We start from the raw sequence: 23,548 nt of genomic DNA, 5'->3' as shown, positions 1-23,548 counted from the left end.
AAATGATGTGTCTTTCAATGATCTTAATTGCAAACAAATATTTTTAAATATATAATTTTATTTTGATATTAAAAAGATTTATTGTGCTTCATGTATACATTGCTGAAAAACTATAATTAAGAAATTGAGTTCTATAAATATATATACTTCAATGATCATCTATATGTTTTTCTCTCCTACATTATTAAAGACTTCCATCAATATATATATATATATATATATATTATTAAGAGAGTGAATGATCTTAAGTCTAGAAACATTTCAGCTCACTCAAATGATTCTTAAAAGAAAGAAAATGTAAATGCTTTTAAAAGAATTTGAGCTTCAAATGAATCATTTTCTGATTAATATTTCAGTACATTTTCTCAAAGATTAAGAGGAAGCATAACTTGTTCTTGAAAGATTAAAAAGAGTGATTGCTATAAATTTTGAATAATTCTAGATCACTCTACATTCTTGATATCATAAAGTTTCAGTTTTATTCACGTTTATCATTAAAATCTGAAATTCAACAAAAGAAAAGAATGATTAAAGAAGAATGCATCTTTTAAGGGGGAGCTTTAGATATTCAGTATCTTTTTATGGATTGATTTTAATGAACCTCCTTATATTGCAAGACTTGCTTTAATTATATAATGAGTTTATACCTTGAGATGAGTTCTATAAAGGTTGTCTTATCTCAAACATTGAGTCTTATAAAAATAAGCTGAAACTTATAGAAAATATTTTTTTTGAGATTGACAATTTTACTGAACATTATCTTCAAATTCTAAACTCTTAAATGGAATGATCAATTGAGGGGGGAAAGAAAATCTTAGAAGGAGAGATCTTATGGAACTTAATCGCATAAATCTATAACTAAAGGAGAGAGAAAGCATACTAAATAAAAAGTGATCCTAATGCTCTCCAATATGTATCATCTGAAATTTAATCTGAAAATCTTTATGATACACCTTGAGGCTTGTTATTTGGTTAATATATCTTATGCATAAATCATGAACCAAATTGCAATTCAAATAGTTGATCTTAAGAGCCTCTAATTTAATAAAAAAGGGGGAGTATGATATGTTGAATTTGCTTGAGTATCTTTTAGAAAATCTATTTTGAAATTCACTAATGAGTCCTAATTGGCTTGCTCTTTAGAACTTCAAATTTTATGCCAATTCATATTTTTATGTATCAAATTGTGCTTATTTTCTAAAGAAATAAAAGAAAGTCTTTAAATGAGCTCTAAGATGTATCAAAAATTGCATATTTTGGTATTTGTACCCCAATGTTCTTATTATCATAAAAGAACTTTGAAGTCATTAAGAATTAATGATCCAACATGATGATATGTTTTTCAAGTATATAAGTTTTGCACTTATACTCTGAAAATTAATTAAATTGCTCTCATGTTGATAAAATACTTAATATATTGGGCAAAAGATCTTAAATGAACGAGCTTTCATACTTATTATTGAAGAGAGGTTAGATTTCCATTCGTGCTTTCTTTGAATATCATTCGTGGTACTTCTTGAATTAACTTAAGAAAGATTCCATCTACACTTGAGTTGAAAACTATCCTTGGAATCACATTCAATGTGTTCTGCTCTGAAATTATCTTAATTGGCTCTGATCTATGCTCATTAATCTTATTCTAATATTATTGCCTTGAGTTATATGATTCATATCCTTGCAATAATTTGACATGCAAATCAGAGTACAATAAGAAAAAGAAATATTTGAGTAGTCTTATCTTTGTGCTTAATGTTTCACTATCTTTTTGATGTTGTCAAAAAGGGGGAGAAATACCTAACTATATGTTCATAATGCTTTATATTCTGTATGTTCTGAGTTGAATACAAACCAGCTTATATTTAGATATGTTGATTATGTTAAGCTGATTAAATCTAAGGCATTATCATGAAGTATGTTTTAACTTAGCTATGCACTACTTCTAGAACACAATATATTTTATATTGCATATACTCCAAGTTTTGTCATCATCAAAAAGGGGGAGACTGATGACCCAAAGATTGATTTAAAGATTGATTTTGATGATCACAAAATCTTGAAGTATAAATACTAACGTTTGTGTTGCAAGGAGAAAGATAGTTATTTTGCAAGGAATATAGCAAGTTGGAAGAACACAAGAAGGCCTCCAAAGCTCTCAAGAAAAGTTGGAAGAAAGCTACAATTTATTGACCCAAGTTTCAAGTTCAAAGGACTCAAGTTGGAAGAGCAAATTCAAAGGAAAATCCAAAAGAATAGTCCTCGAGTCGACTCCTGGATAGTACGAGTCGACTTCAGGGAGTAACAAGGCAGAAACACAGAGAAGCTATTTTGGACCCTGAGAGCCGAGTCGACTCCTGAGGAACTCGAGTCGACTCTGATGGTTGGCAGGTCGACTCCAAAGGAAGCTAGAGTCGACTCCAGAGGAAAACAAGCAAAAAGTCAGAAGGCCAATTTCAGACACTGAGAGCCGAGTCGACTCCCGCAAAATCCGAGTCGACTCCGAGGCAGCGCAACCCCAAAGACAGAAGACGGCATTTTCATCTCTGAGAGGCGAGTCGACTCCAAGACAGTTCGAGTCGACTCCAAGGCAGCGCGACCCCAAAAGACAGAAGACTGTTTTTTGGATACTGAGGGCCGAGTCGACTCCGAGACAGTTCGAGTCGACTCCGAGACAGCACGAGCCAAAAGACAGAAGCTCGGGAGTTCGGACTCTGAGCACCGAGTCGACTCCCAGAATTTCCGAGTCGACTCGAGTAAGCAAAGTTGAAAAATGCATCCATGGATTCCTTGGGATGAGCCGACTCCAAAAGTGTAAGGTCAGCTCCAGATTTTGGCGAGTCGACTCCGGGTTAAGTTGAGTCGACTCCCAGTCGAGAAGACCACTTTAATTCAAATCTGGAACAGTTGCCGAGCCGACTCCAAAAAAGCATGAGTCGACTCCTGCTACAGCCGAGTCGACTCCAGATCGCGCGAGTCGACTCCGATCCCAACGGAAACTTTGTCAGGAGTTGCAGACTGTGCACAACGGCTCTATTTTTGTCTCTAACGGCTAGATTTCTGTTTTCACGACATGTAAAGCTATAAAATCAAGAGGAGAGCTAGGGGAGAAGGTATGGAAGTGGGAGAGAACATTTAGAAAAGAGATTTCAAAGAGATTACAAGGAAAATCTCCCATAAGCACAAAAGGGCCATTCAAAGCAAAATAGAGAGAAGAAGAGCATCCGAGTGAATTCCAAAGCTTCCTCTCCAACTGTGTGCTGCCTCAGTGATCCTCTACCTCGTGCGAAATCAGAAGAGGGTCAAGTAAAGAAGAAGCCGAGTTTCCTCATCTACACAACTTGTTTGAGGGCTTCTCTTTACCTATTTGTTTATATTGTTATATTTGCTTGTTTAAGAAGCTTTGATATTTGTTTTAAATTCGTGTTCTAATATCTTGTAACTTGATTCAATCAAGGGATTGAATCAAGGGGTTAAGGTTTGTTGGTGAGCCAAAGGGGAAAACCAACGGTGTTAGGTTGTGGTTGGTGAGCCTTTGGGAAAACCAACTGGGTTGATTGTGAACCCGAAAAACAATCGTTGTAAGGTTGTGGTTGGTGAGCATGTGGAAAAACCAACTGGGTTTGATTGTGAACCCGAAAAAACAATCGGTTGGTTCTAGTCGGTGAGCCTGTGAAAACCGACCGAGTTCGTTGTTAACTCGCAAAACAACAAGTTGGGTTGTGAGCTTGTAAAACAACCGGCTGTAATCTGTAGGATTATAGTGAAATTCTCAAGAGGTCTTGGGGAGTGGATGTAGGTGCTGGGGTGCACCGAACCACTATATGTTTGTTGTGTTTGTAATGCCTCTTGTCATTGTCTAACTTACTCACTTACTTACTTAGATAAATTGCTTGCTTAACTCTTATCCGCGCATCCTTTAGTTGCAAGCATATTCAATCAAGTCACATTCTATACATCAAACTGTTGCTAAGTTTAAATTTCACTGTGCAACTATACAACTTAGCATAATTAATTGAAAAGTTTTAGAAGTAGTCTAAAAGTTTTAAAAGACCCAATTTACCCCCCCTCTTGGGTTGTATCTACTGGGCAACAATCCACCATGTGTTATGAGGTACATCAATAAAATTTGATTCATAACACACTAAGAAAAGAGAAGTACCTTTCTTTTCGAGCCATTTCTTGTACTTGGTGCAGTCCTTTTTCAAATGTCCCTGTTTCCTACAGAAGAAGCACTTTATTTGCTTTTTGTCAGTCATTTTAGCTGACACTTTCATTTTCTTCTTCTTGATAGGAATATGATGACTGGTACCACCAACCTCTTTATATCCTTTTCCCTTATGAGAGGTGAGATAAACACTCTCTTGCCTCTCTTGTTTTATTCTCTGCTCCTCATCAACACACATGGCTAGAAGTTGATTCATAGTCCATTTTTCTGTATGTGTGTTGTATGAGATCTTAAATGGTGCATACTCCATAGACAGAGAATTAAGAACAAAGTGTACAAGAAAAGTCTCTGACATGTCTACTTCCAATGATTTTAATTTGGCAACGATGTCACGTAATTCCATAATGTGCTCACGTATGCCACCATTATCATTATACTTTAAGGAAGCAAACCTTAATATTAAGGTGCTGGCTAGGGATTTCTTTGAGCTCACAAATTGCTCTTCTACTACTGTTAAATTTTTTTTGCAGTTTTGCAATCAGGAATTGATCCCCTTATCTTTCTGGAGATATGATTTTGTATGAGTAAAAGACTTAAGCGGTTTGACCGCTTCCACCTCTCATACAACTTTTTCTCCTCTGGCGTAGTTTCCTCCGTGGGGACAGGTGGCATGTTCTCACGAAGTGCCAGATCAATATTCATGCACCCTAAAGTAAATGTCAGCCTTTCTTTCCATTCCGAGAAATTTGAACCATTAAGTATTGGGATGCATGATGTGGATTGTGAAAAAACTGTCGGAAACAAAGCTGCAAAACATATGCTTACTATCAATATGCATGCTATAATTACGCTAAAACCTTATCTAAATCACTAACTCATGTTAGCAATTTAATGAGTAAATCAAAATTAACTTTACATGATTTACCCCTTTATGATAAAACTAATGCATTAAGTGTGATATTTAATGAACTTTATATATCTAGTTAGAAAAATCTAAAGAATAACAGCCAGATTAGCTCCAGATCGGTGGTGGAGCACTAGGCTCACTAAAGTACCAGCCTTTCTTAGGCACGTATGCCTTTTTGACAAGCTTTTCTTAGACACCGTTATTCAATGGATAAAATTTTACTAGATACTGTTCATAAATAATGAAGAATTCAAGGCCTTTGGGCAACAAGATTTCATCATAAATATCATACTAATAATATTATTTCATCCCATCATTAACTTTGTATAATGACTTCCCTTTGGGGCTGATTCATTATATATGATGCAACTATTCAATTTCATGAGATGGTGATAAAAGACTCTTTATTGATTAAATTAAATTAGAGAATTCTAAAATTTATGGGATGCTTTGGCTCGTCTCATGCATATATCACCCTTTTATCATGAAAATATGAATAATATAAACAATCATGTATCATCATAAGAAAGCATCTAAATTGATCATTTATGTAATAAATTCATTATAGGGACCAATATGTAATAATCAGTGTACTGTTCTGTAATAAATCCTAAGTACAGGGATCAAATAAATATATTTTAGGACCTTTCTTTAACTCAACTTTCTTCTGGAGACTGTATACAAATTAATGTAATGAAATTTGAGTACAGGGACCACATAAATATATTTAGAGCACCTTTCTGTATTTTAACTTTTGTCTGGGGACCGTATATGAATTTCTGAGGCCCCTTTTTCAAAATAACATATTGTCAGGGGTTTCATTGTAAAAGGCCCAATTTAAACAAAAGGATTCGGGTTTCGGATTGCGGGTCGAAACCCAATAACCCGAAACTTGTTAATCCCTTCACCTTTTTTTTATATATCTTTAAATGGATTCGGATTTCGGGTTGGAACCCAAACCTGAAACTCGATCCGCTTACTTCATATTTCCCAAATGAGGCTGATCGAAAGAAGAGGAGGAGGCGGCCAAAATCGATGATCTCCTCCCATCCTTTCGGTGGTGCAACCGCCGCTGCTGGCTGTACGGAGGCCGGGAACACGGCCGCAGGGTGGGGCCGGAGGCCGGTCGGCCGCGGGGTTCGGCCGTAGGGTCGGCCGCGGTGCGGTCGCGGGCCGTAGGGGCATCGGCCGCAAGCCTTGCTGCGGGCGCCGTGGGAGGCGCGGCTGGCACCGCTGGCAGTGGCCATGGCCGCTTAGCGGCGGGCCGCAGGACATGGCGGCCGAGTCCCCCTTTCCCCTTTTTTTTAATTTCCTTTTCTCCGCCCGCGGTGGCCATGGTGGCCACGGGGAGTCACAGCCGCTGCGGGCGCACCGAGGCGGCGGGCTGCAGGGGCTGCCGGAGAGTCGGGCCTTGGACGGTGGCACTGTTGGCCACCAGTTGGACGGGGAGGGCTCTCCCTTCCTCCCTTTTCTTAAACAACGGTGGAAGGAAGTGAACCGTTTAGTCCCACATCGCCCAAATGAAAATACTTCATTTCTTTAAGTAATATGGGCAAAAACGATCCATCCCGAGATAGGAGTTTAGTCCCATATTGGTCGGACAAAAATCTTTCCAATGTTTAAATAACATTGGGTTCTCCCATTCACTCGTCCGATAGGTTAAACTGGTATAATTTATTTTAGAATCCATCCACTCTGATACCATTGATGGATTGATTAACTTTAATGAATCATAAATCATACCTTGAGTCGCTAAATCCATCTTGAATTGAACTTTGAGATGCGTGCGCAGCCTCGATCAATCAAGATTGCTTTGATCTGGATAGAGATTAGTGAGAGATCTTCTGGAGAGAGAGCTCTTAATGCATGTATTAGAGAAGGGGTCTAACAGGCTATTTATAGCCCTCTTCAGGGACCAAACGTCGTGATTAGTTACACCCGTGGAGAGTCACCCCCCATCAAGATAATCCTCACTAAGATAAAATTACCTTAATGCCCTTAAGCTTATCAAAATTTACGAAATTCAAGGGACACTTGTCAAATGTGGGTTCTAATTAAACGGGATCAGGGTTTAATTAAAATGGGATCCAACAATGGGTGCAACCTTAGAGTCTCCTTGATCACTAGCTTCATGTAGTGGAATTCCCTCATGTCCCCCCTCCTCAATCTTGGCCCTTCCCTTCAGCACTCACTGCACCTCCGCTTGAGCCTTCTCCATCATCTCAGGGTGCCTCATTAGTTCCGCCATCGCCCATACCATCGTTGTTGATGCTGTCTTGGTCCCTGCGACGAACATATCCTGAAAATTTATGATGAGAAACATGAGAATTCGAAGCAGCATATGTCTCGCCATAAACACTTTCTAAGTAGCGTTGTGGAGTGATTGATTATAACCCTATTTGATTTTGATGAGCTTAAAGCATTTGAGTATATCTTATGTTTACTAATGAATTCAATCTAGTGTTTCAGTGATATCCTTGTAAATTTATGGCTAAGTGTCTCTAGATTTGGTTCAAGACAATTTGGATAAGTTAAGAAGTCAATGTGAACCAAAGTCTAAGACTCGAGTCGACTCCGGGATATTTCGAGTCGACTCCAAGCGTATCAGAAGCACTGGCACAGGCTCGAGTCGACTCCGGGACATTACGAGTCGACTCCGACTGAAAACAGACAGACGAACAGAAAGATACAACTCAAAACCTGTCAGCGAGTCGACTCTTGAAAAGCGCGAGTCGACTCCGATGCTTGCTGAGTCGACTCCAGAGTAGTATGAGTCGACTCCAAGGAGTTACAGACAGAAAGACAGAGAAGTCATTTTGGACCCTGAGAGCCGAGTCGACTCCTGAGGAACGCGAGTCGACTCCGATGGTTGGCAGGTTGACTCCAAAGGAAGCGAGAGTCGACTCTCAGTGTTATACAAGGCAAAAGTCAGAGAGCAACTTTCGGACACTGAGAGCCGAGTCGACTCCCGCAAAGCCCGAGTCGACTTCGAGACAGCGCGACCCCAAAAAGACAGAAGACAGTATTGTTGTCTCTGAGACGCGAGTCGACTCCAAGATAGTTCGAGTCGACTCAAAGGCAGCGCTACTCCAAAAAGACAGAAGACTGTTTTTCGGATACTGAGAGCCGAGTCGACTCCAGAACAGTTCGAGTTGACTCCAAGACTGCACGAGCCAAAAGACAGAAGATCGGGAGTTCGGGCTCTGAGCGCCGAGTCGACTCCCAGAATTTCCGAGTCGACTCGAGTGAGTGAAGTTGAAGAATATCTCTATGGATTCCTTGGGATGAGCCGACTCCAAAAGTGCCAGGTCAGCTCCAGACTTTGGAGAGTCGACTCCGGGTTAAGTCGAGTCGACTCCCAGTCGAGAAGAACACTTTAATTCAAATCCGGAACAGTTGCCGAGCCGACTCCAGAAAAGCATGAGTCGACTCCTGCTACAGCCAAGTCGACTCCAGATCGCGCGAGTCGACTCCGATCCCAACGGACACATTGTCAGGATGTGCAGAATGTGCAGAACGGCTAGTAAAGTGTGTCTAACGGCTAGTTTCCGGGGGGAATGGCTTAAATAGCCACAGAGAACTGTAGCAAGGTAGAGAAGTAACATTCCTTTCAAAGAAAACACAATAACTTCATCTGCCAAAGGGATTTCAGCGAAAAAGAAGGAAGAGAGCCATTAACTCCATTCAACCAACTCTTCCCAGCATTAAAGAAGTCTCCTTCTGCCTTCAAGTCTTCAAGACGTTCAAGAGGAGACCCAAAGTTCGAGAAGCCCTCCACTACATCATCATAAACTTGTTTGAGGGCTCTTAACTTTTCTATTATTTATATTGCTGAATATCTGCTTATTTAGAAGCTGTATTTTTCTCTTTGTTCTTTCTATCCATTTGGTCCTTACTTGATTCAATCAGGGGATTGAATCAAGGGTGTAAAGGTTTGTTGGTGAGCCTAGGTTGAAACCAACGTGTGAGGGTTCGATTGTGATCCCGGAAAAACAATCGGGTGGTTCTAGTCGGTGAGCCTGAGAAAACCGACCGAGTTCGTTGTGACCTCGTAAAACAACAAGTTAGGTTGTGAGCTTGTAAAACAACCGGCTGTAATCCGAGGGGTTATAGTGAATTCCCAAGTGAGGCTTGGAGAGTGGACGTAGGAGCAAGGGTTAGCTCCGAACCACTATAAAATCATTGTGTTTGTGATTGCATTTGTCTCTCTTACTTTCATTTCATTCACTGCCCATAGCATCTAATTAATCAACTTGCAAAAAGTATTAATTAGCATCTCACAAACCATTTAAGTGTAATAATTATTTTAAAACCCAATTCACCCCCCCCCTTTTGGGTTGTCTATCTGGGCAACAAGTGGTATCAGAGCCGGAACTCTTTTACCCAAAGAGTAAAAGATCAAAATGACAACCCCATTTGGATCTTCCCACATTGAGGGCCAGTCTACCCAAAGACCCCCATTCTTTAATGGATCCGACTACTCATATTGAAAGGCTAGGATGAGAATATTTATCCAAGCCCAAGACTATGAGATGTGGACCATAATACTAAATGGACCATACATCCCTTCCATTTATGTAGAGTGTGTCACTGTACCCAAACTTGAAAAAGATTGGGATGACAATGACTTTAGGAAGGCACAACTCAATGCCAAAGCAATGAATGTGCTTTACTGTGCATTAGATAGAAATGAATTCAATAGAGTCTCTACTTGCATTTCTGCAAAAGAGATTTGGGATAGACTTGAAGTGACCCATGAGGGCACGAATCAAGTCAAAGAATCTAAAATAAATATATTAGTTCATAAGTATGAATTATTTAAGATGGATTCTAATGAAACAATAACTTGCATGTTCACTAGATTTACTGACATTGTCAATGGCCTAAAAAGCCTTGGCAAAAATTATACTAACAGTGAGCTTGTCAGGAAGATTCTTCGCTGTCTACCAAGGTCATGGAAAGCCAAGGCGACGGCAATTCAAGAAGCCAAGGACTTGAACAAGTTTCCACTTGAGGAGCTTCTTGGATCCCTAATGACGCACGAGCTCACAATGAAACAACACAGCGAGGAAGAGTCCTCTCACAAAAAAAAGGTAATAGCATTAAAATCTGTTTATACTAACAAAGACTTATCTTGCAGCAGTAGCAGTGAAGAAGAAGATAATGAGGGAGATGATGATGAGGCTCTCCTTGTAAGAAAATTCAGAAAATTCATCAACCGTAAGAAGACCTTTCATCAAAGGAGAGGCCCCTCAAGTTCCTATCACAAGGATAAAGGTAAGAAAAGGAAAAATGAGGGGATCGGATGTTATGAGTGTAAGAAGCCGGGGCACTTCAGAGCTGAGTGTCCTTTGCTGAAGAAGGGGAGCAAGTACAAGAAAAAGAAAGTCCTTGTCTCCACCCTATCAGACTCCGACACATCATCATCATCATCGGATGAGGAGCAAGAAAAAAAGGCCAACCTTTGTTTTATGGCTAACGACAATGAGGTAACATCCGGAACACATTTAGATTTTACTTTCGATGAATTATATGATGCCTTCAATGAATTAATGGACGAGTACAAGACAATAAACCTTAAAAACAAAGAATTAAAACTAACTAACCAAACTCACCTCCGTAAGTATGATACATTAGTTAAGGATAAAGATGTTTTTATTAAAGAAAATGCAGAACTTAAGACTAGCAACCAAATCTTGAGTCAAAAGAATAATACCTTAACTAAAGATAACGAAAGGCTGAACAAAGAAATATTAGAACTTAAAAACAATAAACATATATTAAAAGAGAGTCTCACAAAAGAACTAAATGATCTAAAAATAGAAAAACAAAAATTGACACTAGAACTTGAAAAGTACAAACCTTTTGTACAAAATTTACATATAGCTCAGAAAAATTAGAGATGATACTTAATAGTCAACGAGCTGTATTCAATAGAGCTGGTTTAGGGTATAAACCTAAAAATAAGCAAAAACTCCTTAGTAATTTCTTTGTTAAAGCTGGGGAAAGTAAAACTAAGAAAATAACATGTTTTTGCTGTGGAACATTAGGACACAAAGCAAATGTATGTGATTATAGAAAAGGAAAAACTAAAAAAAAAATTAAAAGGATTTGGGTTCCAAAAGGAACCAACATTACTAACCATGAAGGACCCAAGAAAACTTGGGTACCTAAAATTGTATGATTTGTTTGTGTAGGAGTGTCTTGCAGCCAAAGTCGACAAAAATTGTTGGTATTTGGACAGTGGCTGCTCAAGACACATGACGGGTGACAAGGATCAATTCTTCACCCTTGAAGCTAAGAAGGGAGGTGCTGTGACTTTTGGAGACAATAACCAAGGTCACATCATTGGTATAGGTAAAGTACCTTCAATCTTTATTGATAATGTTCGATATGTTGATGGTCTTAAACATAATTTACTTAGCATTAGTCAATTGTGTGATAGAGGTTTTGATGTTTTGTTCAAACCATCCTTATGCATAATAACCAACTCAAATGACAATAGTTTAGTTTTTAAAGGAATAAGACGAGGAAATGTGTATGTAGTAGACATTGAGGATCTAGCCAAACATAACCCATGTTTAGTTGTTAATGAAACTAAGGACAATGATGCTAGTTGGTTATGGCAGCGTAAGTTAGGTCATGCAAGTATGGACACAATATCAAAGCTAGTTAAAAGAGATTCCTTGATAGGTTTGCCAAAACTAAAGTTTGAAAAGAATAAAATATGTGAAGCTTGTCAATATGGCAAACAATCAAGGAACTCCTTTAAATCAATAAATTGTGTCTCTACCTCTAGACCTCTAGAACTACTACACATGGATCTCTAGTTATTGGGACCAACTAGAACCACAAGTCTAGGTGGAAATAAATATGTTCTAGTTATTGTAGATGATTATTCTAGATACACTTGGGTCATGTTCTTAGCTCATAAAGATCAAGCATTTACAGTTTTTAAGAAATTTCATAAGGAAGTAACAAATGCTAGAGATATTTCAGTCATAGCTATTAGAAGTGACCATGGAACGGAATTTGAAAAGCATTTATTTGATGAGTTTTGTAGTAAAAAGGGGATAACTCATAATTTTTCTGCACCTAGGACACCACAACAAAATGGAGTTGTGGAAAGGAAAAATAGAACTCTAGAAGAAATGGCTAGAACCATGTTATGTGAAAATAACCTCCCTAAGTACTTTTGGGAAGAAGCCATTAATACCTCATGTCATATATTAAATAGAGTTTTATTGAGACCCATTATAAAGAAAACACCTTATGAACTTTGGAAAAATAGAAAATCCAAAGTAAATTATTTTCATGTCTTTGGTTGTAGGTGTTTTGTTCATAATAATGGGAAAGATAATCTAGGAAAATTCGACTCTAAATCTGATGAGGGTATATTTTTAGGGTACTCTACAACTAGTAAAGCCTATAGAGTTTTTAATAAAAGAACTCTAGTTATAGAAGAATCTATACATGTTGTTTTTGATGATTCTAGTAATATCTCTTCTAGTAAGAGAGTTAATCTTGATGATGATGCTGAAATTCTTGAAGAAAAGATTGATGAGATGATATTACAAGATGATGAACAAAAATTAATTGGAAATGCATCATCAAGCCAAGAGGCTATTGTGGATCATGGGCTGACTAAGGCTTGGAGGTATGCTCACGGGCATCCTAAGGAATTAATTTTAGATGATCCATCTCAACCTATTAGGACTAGGGCATCTCTTAGGAACTTAAATAATCATCTAGCTTTTGTCTCACATTTTGAGCCCAAACACATAGAAGAAGCTGAAAAAGATGTAAATTGGATAAATGCAATGCAAGAAGAATTAAACCAATTTACTAGAAACAAGGTATGATAATCTAGTTGAACGACCTTCTGAATATTCAATTATAGGTACCAAATGGATATATAAAAACAAACTTGATGAAAATGAAATTGTAATAAGGAATAAGGCTAGACTAGTAGCAAAGGGGTATAATCAAGAAGAAGGTATAGATTTTGATGAAACCTTTGCTCCTGTGGCTAGACTCGAGGCAATTAGATTATTATTAGCATTTGCATGCTCTAAGGATTTCAAATTATTTCAAATGGATGTAAAAAGTGCATTTTTAAATGGGTATATTAATGAGGAGGTGTATGTAGAACAACCTCCTGGTTTTGAAAATCATCAATACCCTAATCATGTGTATAAACTGAACAAAGCACTTTATGGTTTGAAACAAGCACCTAGAGCATGGTATGAAAGACTTAGCAAATTTCTACTAGAACATGAGTTCTCTAGGAGAAATGTAGATACAACACTGTTTCTAAAGAAGAAAAACAAAGATATGTTAGTAGTACAAATTTATGTTGATGATATTATTTTCGGTGCTACTAACAATTGCCTCTGCGAGAAATTTGCTGATTTGATGCAGAGTGAATTTGAGATGAGCATGATGGGAGAGCTGAACTTTTTCCTCGGGCTTCAAATCAAATAATCTGAAGAAGGGATCTTCATCAATCAAGCTAAATACATCAAGGAGATGCTTAAGAAGTTTGATATGGAGGGAAACAAGTCAATCAACACACCCATGAGCTCATCATGCAAATTAGACCAAGATGAATCAGGTAAATCTGTAGATCAAAAGATGTATAGAGGTATGATAGGATCTTTATTGTATCTCACTGCAAGTAGACCTGATATCATGTTTAGTGTATGCATGTGTGCTAGATATCAGTCTAATCCTAAGGAATCTCATCTAATTGCAGTCAAGAGAATCTTTAAATACCTAATAGGAACAAAAAATATAGGTTTATGGTATTCTAAAGAATCTAGCCTGAACTTAATAGGATACACAGATTTAGACCTTGCTGGTTGTAAACTTGATAGAAAAAGCACCAGCGGGTCGTGTCAATTCTTAGAAGAAAATCTAATCTCATGGTTTAGCAAGAAACAAAACTCGGTTGCATTATCTACTGCTGAAGCTGAATATGTTGCAGCCGGGAGTTGTTGTGCTCAAATCATGTGGATCAAACAACAATTGGAAGATTATGAAATTAAACAAGATAAAATTCCTATTAATTGTGATAACACTAGTGCTATTAATCTAACTAAAAATCCAATTCAGCATTCAAGAACTAAACATATTGAGATAAGACATCACTTCATAAGAGATCATGTACTGAATGGTGATGTGACACTTCAATTTGTTTGCACTGATGATCAATTAGCTGATATCTTCACAAAACCCTTGTGTGAAGAGAGATTTAGTGCGCTTAGGAGAGGATTAGGAGTGATTGATCCATCCTAGTGATATTCTCTTCTAGTTCATTGATTTTGATGATTATCTTGTGCTAAATATGGAGTTTCTCATCAAATCAGATCATAACTTAGTGATTGTCCCTTGGTTGGTACGAAAATAGCATGACTTTTAGGTGCGTGCCAGAGTTCGAGTCGACTCGAGTAAGTTTCAGAGTCGGCTCACACGGGGGAGTCGACTCGCACATAGACGGGAGTCGACTCAAGATCGATGGCGGCATAAGGGGAGTCGACTCGCCCATAGACGGGAGTCGACTTGAGGTCGATGACAGCATTAGGGGAGTCGACTCGCGCATATTTTGGAGTCGACTCGAGGTCGAGTCGACTCGAGACTTACAGGAGTCGACTCGCGGTCGGGATCCGAGTTTTTAACCCTAATCCAAGCGTTTAATCAAAACTTCTATTCACCGCCGCCACTGTTCACAAATCCTAGAGCCGTCTCCTACATCGTCTCCGACCGTCCTTAGGGTTTTTCCCGTCGACCTTCTTCCGTCCATTAGGGTTTTACCCCATCCCTAGGTCAACCATGCCCTGCAAGTCGGTTGTCCCAAGCCGGAAGAGGCCCCAACCCGCGAGCGGCACTGAGCGACGGTCCAAGGCTCGGAACGATCCCGTGAGGCCACAACCTCCGGTTCGTTCCCCGCCAAGGCCGGTACCCTTGCGACCGTGCGCCGGGAAGGCGGTCTCCACCGGGAGATACGTCAACTTCGACTATCTCTCCCGGGAGGGCTTCACCATAGGAGATAGGTTGAGGGCCCAGGGACTCGAGTTCTTTTGTTCCCTAGATCTCCCCACATACCCAGGTCTAGTTAGGGAGTTCTATGGAACAGTACATAGGGGAAATGGTGGGATAGAGGGGACCGTAGCGGGTGTCCCATTATTTATTTTGGAGGATATCATTGCTCAAATCCTCCATCTTCCCCAAGTAGGGGTATCTCCTACTCATCCTGAGGATAGGACTGAGGCCCTTACGGCCATTTTAGGGAGTCCACCCCAGTCTCCACTCGATGAGGTGTCCGCTAGTTCACTGTCAGTTGAAATGCGGCTCCTCTTGAGTATCATCTCTAGGACCCTTTTTCCTAAGACCGGCCGCTTTGATTTTGTATCTGAGAGGGACCTAGCCCTTATGTTCTACATCCTTCAGGATACTCCAATTAACTTTCCCAAACTCATTTACAGATACCTATGTGAGCCACTAGACAGACCTAGGCTCACCCTTCCTTATGGGATGCTATACACTCTTATCTTTAGGGAGTCTGAGATCCCCATTCCTGAGGGGGAATCCTCTCGCGCACTGCGATGGACAGATCGCATGGGTGAGGGAACCCTACACAGGATGGGATTTCATAAGGTAGAGGGAATCTGGGTCAGGAAACCATCCTCCTCCACACCTACTACTAGACGCTCCCCCAGTCCTGATCCAGTTTCAGACTTTTCTACCTTTCCCTCCACCTCAGCACCCTCCACCTCAGCCGGACCCTCCTCCTCAGCTCCACCCACTCAGCCGATGGAGGTCCGGATTTCTCCTGAGCAGCTCCGGGAGTTGCGGCAGGAGATTGTGCGGGATCTTCGGGACGACCTGCTGAGGGAGCTCCGAGGTCCAGCCACTGCCCCTTCTTCTGCGTTGGTTCCCTCACTTTCAGCCGTGACCGAGATGACGGCTCATCTGAGGGAGGAGATCTTCAACGTCAGGAGCCTGATACAAGCCCAATTCTCCAACTTGAGCGATGTCACAAGCAACACAAGACAGATGCGAGATGACATCCGACACGACATGGGCAGCCTGAATCAGGGGGCCGAGCGCTTGGCAAATGTCTTGATTGCCAAGTTGGACACACTCCAGCAGACTCTGACCGAGCTATCCACGACGCACAGTAGGGCCACCTCGGCCATTATCACCCAGCTAGGGAACGTCACGGATGGAGTCAGTCTCATAATAGAACAATCCAGACTGAGGGGAGGAGCCACATCCTCGAGGAAGCCCTAGCTTATTTTGTTTACTTTGACATGTATTTACTGCTTTACTTATTGTATTCACAAATGTACTTACATATACATCAATACAATGAGTAGACAATTTTTTTCAATATTGTGCACATTGATCTCTACTTGCTTGTGTGTTCTGCTTTCTTCCTTTTTGATATGATGACAAAAAGGGGGAGAAATATTTAATAGATATGTAAAAGAAATCAAAATGAAAATCAATTAAAAAAAACTCTTAAAACACACAATAATTTGTTCTTAGTGGGTTCGATACCTCGAGGCTCATTATCTCTCTGTTGGGGCTCCTAATGGAGTAATCTCCAGAATCTATTCAAGGAATATTCGGAGATTAGTTGAATCCTACTTAAGAACAAATTGGCAGATTTTTCCTCTAAAAACTAAAAATTTAAGTTCAAAAGCTTTCATACACTAAAAGAAATTTCAGAGAATCAAAACAAAGTTGAATGCATGTGTTGAGGGGGAGAATCTGAATTTTTAAGAAAGCAAAATCATTAAATATATATAAGCCAAACAATTGATTGCATGACATGAAGGCTTATATAATTCCAAATGAAAGGGGGAGCCTTAACGTCGAAATTTATTGTTTCACACCTTTCAAGTCTGGATAAATTAAAACTAACTAGACACTTGAATTCATTTTCAAATTTTACTATAATTCTCCTTGTTTGTTGAGCAATTCACTTTACATATACTCAATGTTTTGTCATCATCAAAAAGGGGGAGATTATGGAGTGATTGATTATAACTCTATTTGATTTTGATGAGCTCAAAGCATTTGAGTATATCTTATGTTTACTAATGAATTCAATCTAGTGTTTCAGTGATATCCTTGTAAATTTATGGCTAAGTGTCTCTAGATTTGGTTCAAGACAATTTGGATAAGTTAAGAAGTCAATGTGAACCAAAGTCTGAGACTCGAGTCGACTCCGGGATATTTCGAGTCGACTCCAAGCATATCAGAAGCACTGGCATAGGCTCGAGTCGACTCCGGGACATTACGAGTTGACTCCGACTGAAAACAGACAGACGAACAGAAAGATATAACTCAAAACCTGTCAGCGAGTCGATTCTTGAAAAGCGCGAGTCGACTCCGATGCTTGCCAAGTCGACTCCAGAGTAGTATGAGTCGACTCCAGGAAGTTACAGACAGAAAGACAGAGAAGTCATTTTGGACCCTGAGAGCCAAGTCGACTCCTGAGGAACGCGAGTCGACTCCGATGGTTGGCAGGTCGACTCCAAAGGAAGCGAGAGTCGACTCTCAGTGTTATACAAGGCAAAAGTCAGAGAGCAACTTTCGGACACTAAGAGCCGAGTCGACTCCGGCAAAGCCCGAGTCGACTCCGAGACAGCGCGACCCCAAAAAGACAGAAGACAGTATTGTTGTCTCTGAGACGCGAGTCGACTCCAAGACAGTTCGAGTCGACTCCAAGGCAGCGCTACTCCAAAAAGACAGAAGACTGTTTTTCGGATACTGAGAGCCGAGTCGACTCCAGAACAGTTCGAGTCGACTCCAAGACTGTACGAGCCAAAAGATAGAAGATCGGAAGTTCGGGCTCTGAGCGCCGAGTCGACTCCCAGAATTTCCGAGTCGACTCGAGTGAGTGAAGTTGAAGAATATCTCTATGGATTCCTTGGGATGAGCCGACTCCAAAAGTGCCAAGTCAGCTCCAGACTTTGGGGAGTCGACTCCGGGTTAAGTCGAGTCGACTCCCAGTCGAGAAGAACACTTTAATTCAAATCCGGAACAGTTGCCGAGCCGACTCCAGAAAAGCATGAGTCGACTCCTGCTACAGCCGAGTCGACTCCAGATCGCGCGAGTCGACTCCGATCCCAATGGACACATTGTCAGGATGTGCAGAATGTGCAGAACGGCTAGTAAAGTGTGTCTAACGGCTAGTTTCTGGGGGAAATGGCTTAAATAGCCACAGAGAACTGTAGCAAGGTAGAGAAGTAACATTCCTTTCAAAGAAAACACAATAACTTCATCTGCCAAAGGGATTTCAGCGAAAAAGAAGGAAGAGAGCCATTAACTCCATTCAACCAACTCTTCCCAGCATTAAAGAAGTCTCCTTCTGCCTTTAAGTCTTCAAGACGTTCAAGAGGAGACCCAAAGTTCGAGAAGCCCTCCACTACATCATCATAAACTTGTTTGAGGGCTCTTAACTTTTATATTATTCATATTGCTGAATATCTGCTTATTTAGAAGCTGTATTTTTCTCTTTGTTCTTTCTATCCATTTGGTCCTTACTTGATTCAATCAGGGGATTGAATCAAGGGTGTAAAAATTTGTTGGTGAGCCTAGGTTGAAACCAACGTGTGAGGGTTCGATTGTGATCCCGAGAAAACAATCGGGTGGTTCTAGTCGGTGAGCCTGAGAAAACCGACCGAGTTCGTTGTGACCTCGTAAAACAACAAGTTAGGTTGTGAGCTTGTAAAACAACCGGCTGTAATCCGAGGGGTTATAGTGAATTCCCAAGTGAGGCTTGGGGAGTGGACGTAGGAGCAAGGGTTAGCTCCGAACCACTATAAAATCATTGTGTTTGTGATTGCATTTGTCTCTCTTACTTTCATTTCATTCACTGCACATAGCATCTAATTAATCAACTTGCAAAAAGTATTAATTAGCATCTCACAAACCATTTAAGTGTAATAATTATTTTAAAACCCAATTCACCCCCCCTCTTGGGTTGTCTATTTGGGCAACAAGCGTGAAAATAAGTAATTAGTTAGGCATACTGACCATGATTACGCCCTTGATGTTGGTGTCCGTGAGAGGGAACTCAAGTCCACCATTTTCCTTCAGCCCTAAAAGAACGTCGACCAGATCTTCCTCTTGTTCATCATCCCCTTTGTTGCTAATTGTCATGGTTCTCTTCTCTTTGTGCTCCTTGATTATCTCCTCAAGGATCTCATCCATCTCACGCCGAAGTTTCTCTGACACGGATCTCAATCCACTGAGAGTGTCGATAAAGCTCAGTGAGGGGAACATATCAGCTACACAAAATCCAGAGGCCAACACCAACAATTTCTTGCACACCGAGATAAAACTCTGCCCAAGCTTGCCTGTCTTGCCAAATGTGATTCTTGAGATCACGTCGTTGGTTAGTACGAAAAGCTTCTCGGAGAGGTTAACAGGAGATTTGTTCATCATGGAGATATCTCCCATGAGGTTCGAAATCTCTCACTACAGGAAAACCAACTTTTTTCGGCGCTTTTGGAAACCTTTAGCGATGCTTATAAGCGTCGGCTAAAGTACCGCCGACGCAAACAGAAGCATCGCCAAAGCGTCGGTGATACCGGAGTGGGAAAAATTTTTTTCGACGCTCTTGAGAAGCGTTGTAAAAGGTAGATTTTTAGCGACGCTTTTTAGCCACGCTTAAAAGCGTCGCTAAAACGGCCTACGCCGATGCTTATAAGCGTTGGCTTTGGCCCCAAGTTTTTTTTAAAAAAATATTTTTCATCGGGGACTTGGTGTCCCCGATGGTTGTTGGCTTAACTCCCTTCCTCAGCATGGCTATTCCTCTCTTCCTTCTATATCACAGAATTTTACTCCCAACCCGTTGGTTTCTCCCTGGTATTGTATCAGTAGAACTCTTGATTTGTCTATACATTGATTCCCATATGTCAGTCTCTTCAATAGATATCTAGGGCCTCACTTCCTCTCATTTCCAGCTGCAGCTCTCCGATTTCCCATCTTCTTCCTCGCAGCTATCTCCAGCAGTAATGGAGATTGTGTGGCCAGCACCAGCTAGTTGAAGAGGGGTTTGGGGAGAACCAGACTGAAACAGAATAGTGCTCCTGGGGAACCCATAAATCTCCCATAACGACAACAAGACGGTTCACTGCCGCCGAAGCATTCGGCACCCTTCGAGTATGTAGCCGATATTTCTGAAACAGCATAAGAGAACATTTTATCAATGCCATCTGAGAAATGACAACCAGATGAAACTTTAAGAAGCAAGAAGCAAAGAGGCAATCAAATTGAATCCAAACCTACCACAAATGGCTCTTCACTTCATCATTGGTGAGCCCGTCAACCTTCATCAGTTCTCTGATCTGCTTTGGGGTAGCCACTGCATCAAGAGAAACTTCAGTCAGATCAAAAGAACGGAATTGCGCTGTTCTAATTACTGGGAATTGCAAATACCTTGGTGGACCCTTGTCCCCGATGGTGACCAGGAGAAGCTTCATGGCAACCTCATCTTCCACAGAGTCCTCCCCGGTCAGGAACTCCAGCTCGGCGTCACTGATCTTAACTATGTCGGCCTGGTCCCAGATGCTCATGATCTACTCTCTGGCCTCCGCTGTCGACGACCAAAGGGGCAGCCGGCGATTGTGGTCATAGGAGAGCAGAGCATCAGCTTCCTTGGCTACCTCCATCGCCCTCAGATGCGCCGATCTGCAGGGTTCCAGAATCAAGAAAATGAAAAACAAAAAACCATTAACAATTAAAATGAAACTTTGGATGCTAAAAGGAACTAGAAAGAACATACCGTAAAAATTAAAGAATCAAAACATACTCATCTCTCACGATCTCCTTCTCCAGCCGCCTCCGAGCCCTTCGAACGTTCCTCGGGGCCTGTCGAACTTTGGATGCCACGAGCCGCGGCCTGGGCCTCTGATGAGGGGAGGGTGAGAGGAGGAGGAGTTCTTGGAGGGAGATGGGGCTGCAAGGGTGGATGGAGAGGTGAGGGGGAGATGAAACTTATGAGATGGACGGGGGCCTCCATTTGCCTGCATCCATGGCCGCTCATCGCGTCGGACCACAGCCCGCCCGCCGTCACCGCCGTATCCTCAGCTCGGAGGGGTAGAACACCTTTCTCGACGGCCACCGTCGTCGTCAAAGCTCGGAAGGGGAGGGGGATCCGAAGCAGAACAAGTTGGATCGGGGAGGAAGGAGGGGGGATGGCGGCTGGGTGAAAGGGTTAGGGTTTGCTCCGCATGCGAGAGAGAGAGAGAGAGAGAGAGAGAGAGAAGGCAAGGGATCGGGGAGGAAAAAGGAGGGATCGGGGGTGTTGGGCCCTTTTGGCCTCCGACGATGCTTTAAAGCGTCGTCGTATCCAAATTTCACCCGACGCTAACAAAAAACTTCGTCGAATTTTTGCCCCCGCTTGAAATGCGCCGACGCTGTTTGATAGCATCGGCGATGAAGAGTCGGCAAAACCATAATTTCTTGTAGTGTCTTCTTGTGGAAGCATCGCATAGGACTTGACATGCTTTGTGCTTAATAGCTCGACGGTGCATATCTTTTGCAGCTGCCGCCAGTAGTTACCGTAGGGAGTGCAGGCGATGTCGCTGCAATTGTAGTACACCTCAGCGATGAGTAGTCTTGGTCGGGTGGCAAAGATGAGATCATGGGTCTTCATGATCTCTCTCGCGGCCTCCAGAGAGGAGATGATTACATGGTCGACTTGTCCGAGCTTGAGATGCATGACAGGCCCATATCGCCAGGACAGGTTTCCGAAGGCACGGTGAGGGATATTTCCTAGTAAGTAGTGCAAGTGTCCTATGATGGGGAGCTTCAGTGGGCTTGGAGGCATCTTCATTGCTGTGGATTTGGCTACCTTGAACACTACAAGAAGAAACAGGAAGGAGGAGAAAAGAAAGGGGAAGGAAAGGAAGTTGAGTTCCATGGCTGGCATTAGTCGAGTTCTAGGTTTTCTGACGCTTTGTTAATGCCTTAATGGAGTGTTGGCTATTTATAGGAGTCTATATAAATAGGAGCATGCAGAGTTGCTCACCGATAGAATGGAGCGGGCAGTCAATAATGTAGAAATATCAAGCAATCTTGGTCTGACCTGCTGGTCTCCAACGGCGGCTGCAGACTAAACCGCTGGCAGTGAGGCGACGACGATAATGAAAGGAAACAGAAGTACTCGAAGAAGTCAAATGGCTGGTCTCCATCGTCGAGTTTGTCAAGCCACGTGATAGCAAAGTAACGGGTTAGTCAACGCATGACATTAAGGGTATTATTAGATGTATGTCCTAACAATTAATGTGCCTGACAAATTATTTATTCTGGGATATAGTTTTATACTTGACTTTGTTATTATTTAATAATATTGGACATCTTTTTTTATTCACGTTATGTATGTGTCTATAAATCGTCCAAGAAATTAATAAGATGATACATATTCTCAAGAGTTGAAAATTTGAGCCATATATCATTGGTGATTAATCCCTAAATGCTCTTGATCAATGGATCATCATGGAGACGGTGATTGATCCGATGAGATTAGTGCACAGATTGCTTTCCTTTTTGGATGGACAAGTCTCGAGTCCACAGTGTAGGACACTGGAGTGATAGTGCAGATGCTTGTTAGAGAACAAGGGTACCTAACGTGACCAATGCAAGAGTCACTTGGATGTCTATCTGCTCGTTAGTGACTTACTTGATGTTGCAGTTGAAAGTGAATCCTAGGTTCTTCGGTGTTAAGCATGCTGATTTTTTTTTTTAAAAAAATCATGGCTGAACCTGATCGGGTTGCCTACGTACCCCTTCATAAGGGGGATCAGGCCATACATAGTTCTTTTTAAGTTTTAAAACGCAGCGGAAAAATCGAATCAAATAATTTAATTCATGCATGCTTACAAGATCAAATCTAGAAATCAGCACCTTAAGAACATATAGGATTATGCCGGAATCGTTTAAACAATTATGCTAAAACTTTCATGCATGATTAACTATCAGATCTGAAATTTAAAAAACAAAAGGGCCCGCAAACAAAAGGGATATTTATAGAATTCCCGTATCCTAACTAAAATACAAAGACTCAAGCTGCGAAGCAGCCCTTGGAGATATCTATTCCAATTAATCTCCGAATATCTATTGAATGGATTCTGGAGATATCTCCGTGAGGAGCCCCAAAAGAGGGTAAAACCTCGGAGAATCAGACCTAGACTCTGACTCCAAAATAAAATATTGATTGTTAGATGTATGCCCTAGAAGCCAATTTTGGCTGACACATTATTAATTCTAGGACATAATTTGTACTTGACTTTATTATTATTGAATAAATAAAAGGCATCTTTTCATTCATATTATTTATGTGTCTATGAATCGTCCAAGAAATTAATTAGATAATGATACATATTCTCAAGAGTTGAGAATTTGAGCCATGTATCATTGGTGATTAATTTCTAAATGCTTCTGATCAATGGATCATCACG

The 23,548-nt window shown here is 41.0% G+C and overlaps 1 pseudogene; it reads right to left on the bottom strand.

Annotated features, from left to right (window-relative positions):
* Positions 1–22,056, bottom strand: part of LOC149751224 (premnaspirodiene oxygenase-like) — a 33,354-nt pseudogene extending 11,298 nt beyond the window's left edge.
* Positions 22,057–23,548: the final 1,492 nt, after the last annotated feature.

This window comes from Phoenix dactylifera, chromosome 15 (genome assembly GCF_051530095.1).
Source record: "Phoenix dactylifera cultivar Ajwa chromosome 15, Ajwa_hap1_PhDact_Kaust_v1.1, whole genome shotgun sequence".
In the NCBI taxonomy this organism is placed as follows: Eukaryota; Viridiplantae; Streptophyta; class Magnoliopsida; order Arecales; family Arecaceae; genus Phoenix; species Phoenix dactylifera.
Note: the sequence above shows the minus strand (reverse complement) of the source record. Positions and strands in the feature narration are given on the sequence as shown.